Source organism: Microcaecilia unicolor, chromosome 14 (genome assembly GCF_901765095.1).
Source record: "Microcaecilia unicolor chromosome 14, aMicUni1.1, whole genome shotgun sequence".
Lineage (NCBI taxonomy): Eukaryota > Metazoa > Chordata > Amphibia > Gymnophiona > Siphonopidae > Microcaecilia > Microcaecilia unicolor.
In genome coordinates, this window is record NC_044044.1 from 5,296,440 (window position 1) to 5,305,309 (window position 8,870).

The 8,870-nt window shown below is 40.6% G+C and overlaps 1 pseudogene; it reads left to right on the forward strand.

Moving 5' to 3' along the window:
• The first annotated feature begins 7,295 nt into the window (after positions 1-7,295).
• On the forward strand, positions 7,296-8,224 carry LOC115458192 (annotated as a pseudogene).
• The last annotated feature ends 646 nt before the right edge of the window (positions 8,225-8,870 follow it).

Genomic DNA, 8,870 nt, shown 5'->3' on the forward strand with positions numbered 1-8,870 from the left:
TCTTGCCTCTCTTTATGCACCCAAACATCCTTCTGGCTTTGGCCGTTGCTTTTTCTACCTGTTTGAAAGCTTTAAGGTCATCAGACACAATCACCCCCAAGTCCTGCTCTTCCTTCACACACTGAAGCACTACACCCCCTATACTGTACCGTTCCCTCGGATTTTTGCAACCCAAGTGCATCACCCTGCATTTTTTGGGATTAAACCATAGTTGCCAAATATTGGTCCATTCCTCTAGCTTCGCTAGGTCCTTCCTCATGTCATTCACACCCTCCAGGGTGTCCACCCTGTTACAGAGTTTAGTATCATCCACAAAGAGACAAACCTTACCAGACAACCCTTCCGCAATATCGCTCACAAAGACGTTAAAAAGAGCTATACTACAACTGTCATCCACCTCAGAGCACCATTTATAGAATAACGCTTAGTGCTCAGTTTTTTTGGCTCCATATACAGAATTTAGCCCACAAGAGGGTGCACTCTTTCTGAAAGAGTGTGCACTGTGGGCTAGATTCTATATACGGCATCAAAAAATTGTCACTGAAAAAAGCACTATTCTATAAGCCACACAAAGTTAGACAAGGTTTATAGAATAGTGCTTATGCCTGGAATTGCGTCTAACATTAGGTGTGGCCATTTACACCAACTCAAATGTGGTACAAATATATACACCTACATTAAGTACTTATCCTGTTATTCTGTAACAAAGTGTGTTAATTTTAGGAATGCCCCCATTATACCCATGACCTTCCCATTTCTGCACCCCAATTTTGGATTTGCAGACACATTTTGCTAAGCACTATTTGATAAAGATCCATGCACAGATCTTGTAGTGCACAACTCAAAAAGGCACATGGCCATGGGAGAGGCATGGACTGGTCAGGGGCATCACTAAAGATGTGGGCAGTATTACTAAATACCGGGGATCCATGCCTAAATTATACACCAGGATTTACACCATGTAAATCCTCATGCCCAAAGTTTGTTGTGGAAATCGGCTTTAAGTGCTATTCTATAAACGGCGCACAACTCAGAGCGATGTTTATTTAATAGCACTCCATGTGGATTATTTTTGGTGCTGTTTTTTGAGTGCCATTTACTGAATGTAGGGGCCCTTTTACAAGGGCATGTAATGGTCTAAGCGAGTGCAGCGTGTGTCAAATTGGCATTACCGCCCGCCTAGCGTGTGCACCTGGCAGTGATTCCGAGTTAAGCGCATGCCAAAAAACACACAGTAGAAAATAATTTTCTATTTTCTACTGCGAGGGCATTTCCTGCGGTAATCAGCAGTTAGTGGGTGCTGGACGGTTACCATATGGGTAGCGTTTGAGCCCTTACCACTAAGTCAATGGGTGGCATTAAGGGCTACTACTACTACTACTACTACTATTTAGCATTTCTATAGCGCTACAAGGCATACGCAGCGCTGCACAAACATAGAAGAAAGACAGTCCCTGCTCAAAGAGCTTACAATCTAATAGACAAAAAATAAATAAAGTAAGCAAATCAAATCAATTAAAGAGCTACTAAAGCTCAGGCCACTAAGAGCTACTAAGGGCTCAGGCCATAAATAGACACACGCTGGTTTTAATTTTGCCAAATGTCCATTTCCCGGCTCCCCCACAAGAAACCTTTTTTCCAGACATGGTGGAGAAATGGCCCATCGTGCGTTCAAAACAAACGCCCACACTATCGCATGTCACTTTTGGTGCACCTTTGTAAAAGGGCCCTTCAGTCCTAGATGTCATGTTTATATGCTGCTAGCCATGCAAATATTTAACAAATAGTAATTCACAAGTGGACCAAGCTATATTCAAAGATTGAACTCATTATGTGAGAGATGATCTTCTTACAAGATCTGGACTGATGGTTGAAGTAACTATCAGAAAATGCCTGAATGAAATTATTGACATTAGAAACCCAAGTCTTTTGGCACAACATCCTGAACACTGAAACTGTGCAATTTTATTTTGCAGACTCCATCGTTTCAGGCCATGTTGTCAATTCCTTGTGGTGCTCCTGGATTTTTCGAGCTTTGGTTTTTGTCTTCATCTTTGGATCAATTCATCTGGTCATCTGCATTGTTCTTTGCTGCACTCCTAAACATTAGAAGACAAAATAATGGTAAGGAAGTAACTGCAAGATGAGGTTACACCCTCATATGGGAGTTACTTGAACAAGTTCCTGGAGGAAAAGTCATATTCAAGAAAGACATGATGAAAGCCACTACTTATCCCTGCTACTCTTTGGGATTCCAGAATCTTGCTGCTCTTTGGCATTCTGGAATCTTGCTGGTCTTGAGAATTTGTCAGGTGCTTGTGACCTGGATTGACCACTGTGTGAAGTAGAATACTGGGTTAAATCCGTCGATCTGACCCAGTATGATCTTACGTTCTCATATCCAGTCTTAGAAGAAAAACCATTGAAAACATATAGATGTTGGTGACAATGGGGCAATTCTATAAGTTGATGCCTCCATTTATGCACCCCCAATGCTACATGGTGACAGCCTATTCTATATTGGTGTCTAACCACCCAGAAAATAATGGCAAAGACCATATGGCCTATCCAATCTGCCCAACGATATCAAGCACTATCTCTTCCTCCCTCCTTAAAGATCCCTCATGTCTGTCCCATGCTTTCTTGAATTCTGATATAGTTTTTGTCTCCCCCTCCTCTACTGGGACATCATTCCATACAATCACCACCCTTTCCATAAAGAAGTACTTCCTTAGATTACTTGGGTCTATCTCCTTCAACTTTATTTTATGTCCTCTTGTTCCAGTGGCATAACCAGGTATCAGTGAATTTTATATTTATACATCTATAGTTACGCCAGCCATAGACCTGGCATATTTGCGGTCATGTAAATGCAGCAAGGGCGCATGTAAGTGGGAGCCCCACACATTGCCTACTCATGCTCCTGCCAAGTTCTGCTGTGCAGCAACTATCAACAGTGAACACAAATTTGCTGACAGCCATCAAATTCTTTTAATCTGTATCATACAAATAATGGGGTTGATATTTAATAGCTTTTATCCAAGCAGGAGTGGCCTGTACCTGGATAAGTGCCAGCCTCTCACTTTCAGTGATATTATCCAAATACAGTTGAGTCTCTGACATTCTGGATTATCCAACATATCTTGGTGATGTCACAACATTGCCATTTAGATGTGCACCATTTTCTCTCCTTCTGTCCTGGCATTGCACTGAGTTAAAAGGCAGCAGTGCTAAGTGAAATTTTGGGGCTACTGCTTCCTCTTTTGATACACACATTCAGTATCCAACTTCTCAATTAACTGTCCATCTGCCAGTCCCATTTATGTTGGATAATTGAGACTCTACTGTAATGCCACTGCAAATCTTTACTATCCAGATAACTCTCTGGTACAGGTCAGGATAGATATGTACCACCAATAGTTGACAACCAGTACATGGATAACTTCCATCAGGAGCCTTATAACTGAATATTCAGTGCTGGTATCTGGCTACAGCTGACACTGAATATCCAGTTATAAATTTAAATGTTGGAGTCAGCATTTGAAGTCAGCTCTGACCATGGTGTTTAAATATTGGTGGAAGTGGCAAAGCTATATTTGTTAGGCTTGTGGCGACTTGGCACACCCGGAGACATAGGAAGGTTGTATTGGCCTGTTTACGTGCAGCCCATAAGAAGATCGATTTTTGGGGGGAGGAGGAAGGGGGACAGTTGGTGTGTATGTGTGTGTATAGGGGGTGTTACATGTATGATTTGTTGATTATGATTTTGTTCTTAAAATGTTTTCATTAAAAAAGAAACTAGGAAATAGGTGGGAAAATGTGGGATACAAATGCAATAAGCAAACAAATAAATAAAAATGAAATGGAATGCATCTCTCTCTCTATCTATCTTTCTATCTATCTATATATTTCTATATCTATCTGTCAAGTGACGGCAGATAAAGACCTGTACGGTCCATCCAGTGTGCCCAACAAGATAAACTCATTTTACTTGATATGTGATACTTTATATATATATACCCGAGTTTGATTTGTCCTTGCCGTTCTGAGGACACAGACCGTATAATTTGCTCAGCGCTCTTCTTGTACTAAAAGTTCTGAAGCTAACGTCAAATCCCCTTAAAATTTACACTCAAGCCCATTTATCGATTCAGTCATGATCAGGGCACAAACCGTAGAAGTCTTCCCTGCACCGGTTTTGCTTCCCAATTACCAGCGCCGCCACCCAATCTCCGCTAAGATTCCGTGGATCCATTCCTTCTAAACAGGATTCCTTTGTGTTTATCCCAAACATGTTTGAAATCCATTACCATTTTCATCTCCACCACCTCTGCCCCCCAAATTCTATATATGCATCTTAGAGGGAACATTGTTGGAAATGTTTCTTTGACTTGTATTTGTATTTATCAAGTCAACTTGAGGTCAGGCTGGGTTGATCAACATGAAACAATAGTAGGGTTTTGATACATTTTCAGATATACTCAGAGGCTGGTAGTGAGTTCATTAACATAGTTCTCAGGCTAAATTGACTGTGTTTCCCAGCTAAGGACATAAAGGAGAATGGGATGATCTCCTGTATGTGCTCTAGGATAAACAATTGGTCAATACTTTCTGCCAAAGAGTGTTGGCAGCCAGACAGACTGAGTGGACCAAGCATTACTGCTATCTATCTACTCTGTTATTTACACTCAAATAAATGCAGATTGTTTCCCCCAGGAAGAAAGAACTACAAGATGGTATGTGCATGCTATTGTTTAGTCTCAAGGAGCTGAACCCCTAGGAGATTTGTGTCATAATTATATAAACCTGCTGTATTTTGCATCTCCTGACAGTCAAGACGGGTTCCAAATGCAGAACTCATTGTAAGTGAACTTATTTTTGTCTGGAAATAATTCTTACCAAAACACCTCTATAATGCTTTATTAACTAGGCACAATGCAGGACACTTTGTTTTACATGCATAGCAGTGAAAATCAGTATTTAGGATGCCTTTGGAAGAAAGTAAGTCACAAAACTTTAGAAATGATTAGCTGGTAGGACTCCATCTTTGCACTCTAGCTATCTACTTTGGATAAAACTCAGTTGAAGTTTAAAATAAAAACTGTTATTAGTTGTCATAGTTTTGCCCACTTTTCTCAGTAAATATACACCAGGATGTAAAATGCTGCCTCACCCAGCCTTGGGCTATGATAGTCTAGGTATGTAAGTGTTGAAAGAGAATTGCCACCTCCCTAGGCTGGGATCAGTATGTGGTGCATAAAGAAGTCTGCTCTTTCCCTCAGACTGGGTCAATGTATAATAAGTTATATATTTGTACTTAAGTCACACCTTTTCCAGTAGTAGATTAGAGTGAGTTCTATCTCCTTTCTTTTGAGGGACTTATACTCTAAGGGAGTTCGTATTCAAAGCAACTGACCAGAAACGTTTCCTGTACAATTAAGTCAATTGTTCAGGGCTATCCGCTGATATTTAGCGTCACGTAGCTCAGACTTTATTTTCTACCTCTTGTGCTGGTGTCATCTGGGCCTGGCTCACCTAGAAACTGTCTAAGGAACAAAAACGGATTATAACCACTAAAAGAGATGGAGTTAGGTTGGCAATTGGGCTTCAGAAGACCAAGGCTCGTTTTAATCCTACATGATTACCGACCCAGAGTTGGACTTCTACCACAACGTGGTAGCAGAACCTAAAAACCATGGGGTCAGATATGCAAAATGATTTGATTGGCCAGGAAAGGTTTCTGACCATTTAAATCACTTGTCCAGGCTAACCGCTAATTTTCAGTGGCATGTAACTGGATAGTGCTGCTGAGAATGCCCAGTTAGTGCCCTAATCAAAACCAGCTACTTTGGGTGTGTTCCAGGGCAGAATCTGTACTTAACCAGTTAAATATGATATTTGGCACTTAACCGGTTAGAGTTAACTGCATAAAAAGCAGTCCTATCTTGATGTGATCCTTTATGCCAGTTAAGTACTGAATATTTAACCGGCTACAATTTGGCCAGCTCCATATACCTGGAAATTCAATGCTTGAGGCCGGACATGGCCCAGCATTGCATTTCTGGGTATAATGCCGGCAGCAGTCACCAAAGCACTGATCGCCGCAGGCTGAATTTCAGCCCCTTATTAATAGTAAGATATTTCAATTTTGTTTACAGTGTCATCTTAACCATTAGACAAATTAGGTTGTTGCCTAGGAGGTGGGGAAGAAGCTTCTATGGGGTGGCAATGAAAAACTGTAGTCAAAGCATAAGAATAGATCCTGACAGACAGCAAAAAGAACCATCAGAACATACCATTACACATAAGGAGGGAGGAGTGGCCTAGTGGTTAGGGTGGTGGACTCTGGTCCTGAGGAACTGAGGTCGATTCCCACTTCAGGCACAGGCAGCAACTTGTGACTCTGGGCAAGTCACTTAACCCTCCATTGCCCCAGGTACAAATAAGTACCTGTATATGTAAGCCACATTGAGCCTGCCATGAGTGGGAAAGCACAGGGTACAAATGTAACTAAAATAAATAACCCATCTGGAGAAACAGCTATTTACCTTGGGAGAAGGGTTTGGAAATGGCTGTCATTTTGCATGTACATACAAAACAAACTTTAATATTTCAAAGTGTGATATCCATCCATGCATTTGACATATTTTTTCTGGGATGAGTGATGCTGGTATGATTGTTGAGTTCAATTAGAAAATCTTGGGTAAGGAGCTGGAGGAAAAAAAAATAATTGAGGGGATGCAGACCAGATAAATTTTCATAGTCAGAATTCTCCTAAAACCCCAGCAGTGATTAGTTAAATTTTGTATGGACAAGTTTTAACATGCACAAAATTTGGCTAGATAAAAAGAGGTGGTACTGAAGGTTCTCCCTGGTCATGTTTTCACTTGTCTGCTCAGCACTGATATTCACAGTTAGCTGGGTAACTTTGTGTGGATAAATCTTTTTTTCTGAAGTTACCTGGGTAGTTTTACATGGCTAACGTTATCTGGATAGCTTCAGACAGAATGAATATGGGCTGAGGATCCAGAAAAACTCAATTGCACAATGTATATTTACTTATGTACTTGTTTATTAGGATGTATGTTCTGCCTTTTTGAAGAAATTCACGCAAGGTGGCATACAAGATCAATCTAGACATAAGCAATAGACAATATTAACAGAAAAATATTGCCTAGTTCACTTGTTTTGAATATTGTCCTCTGTGTATTTCATTACATGTGCAGCTTGCTTTTTCCATGTCTTTGTAGCCTCTTAACAAAGAGAAAGAAAGAAAGAAAGAGATACTTGTGGACATGGAAAAGGAAAACCAGACTACAGTGAAAGAATTCATTCTTCTAGGCTTCTATGAGCTCCAAGAGCTCCAGGTGCCTATCTTTCTGCTCTTTCTACTCATCTATATGATATCCTTGCTAGGAAACCTTGCTATTATCACAGTGACCTGTGCTGACATCTCCCTGCATACTCCTATGTACTGTTTTCTATGTGACTTGTCCTTCCTGGATATCTGTTACTCCTCAGTCACTGTTCCCAAAATGCTCACCAGCATGTTGACAGGAAGTAGATATGTTTCACCCAAATGTACTTCTTCATGTTTCTTGCTTCTGTGGAGCTCCTGCTTCTATCCTTTATGGCGTATGATCGTTATGCAGCAATCTGCCACCCCTTGCGCTACACGCTGATTATGAACAAGAAAGTGTGTGTCCTGATGGCTGGTGCCCCATGGGTTTGGGGGCTCCTGGAACCTGTGGGTCATGTCACCATGTTGTCCCAGTTTTCCTTCTGCAGATCTCATGAAATCAATCATTTTTTCTGTGACCCCACAGCATTGCTCAACCTTGCCTGTGCTGACACCCAGAATTTTGAAATTTTGACTTTCATAATAGGGGTACTGGTATCTCTCAGCCCTTTTGTGCTCACTCTGGCATCCTACGTCTGCATTATTGCTGCAATCCTCAAGATCCGTTCAGCTGAAGGAAGAAAGAAAGCCTTCTCAACCTGCTCCTCCCATCTCACAGTTGTCATTCTCCTGTATGGGACTATTAGTTGCATATATATGAGACCAAATTCCACACATTCATCTGTTCTGGATAAATTTTTCTCCTTACTGTACACTGTTGTGATCCCCATGCTAAACCCCGTCATTTACAGTCTCAGGAACCAGGATGTTAAAGGAGCCTTGAGAAAAATGTTTACAAGAAAAACATGCTTCCCTAGAGTGTAACAACATTTATTGATACCATTTATTGATATATAGCTTTATTAGGAATGTCACAGATGTTTGACTAATTGAATTTGGATTACACAACAGCTATCTTGATCTTTCATTATTATCTTCTTTCCCTCTCTATATATCATGGTATTCAAGGGCAAAGCCAAGCGAAGAAAGTACAATGGTCCTCCAAGAGTGGGTTAGCATTATAATTTTAATGGGGGCCTCATTAAAGTTTAGATGCCAACCCACTCTTGGATGTCAATTGTGGTTTATTCACTTAGCTTGATTCTCTATGCTTTCTATTCCCTCTTCTCTGTTGCAGTGGTATTCAAGGGCATCATTTTATTTTATTTCAATGTTTTCCTTTCAAAGTATAGGTGGGTCAAGAGTGGGGACAAGGATAAGAGAAGTGCTTTGAATTTTTGTTGTTGGTGGTGTTTTTTTGTGTATTTTTGTTGCGAGCAAGAGAGTTGTTCTTCATACTATGGTCATGTTCAAAATACGTTGGAGCAATTCTCTAAAATAGGCAGTAACATCTATGTACCCCCTATGCATGCAAATATTTCAAATAATGACATTTATGTGCACAAAATTCCATCTAAGCATTATTCTGCAAATATCCACTTAATTTACGTAGAGGGGCATAGTCGAACGG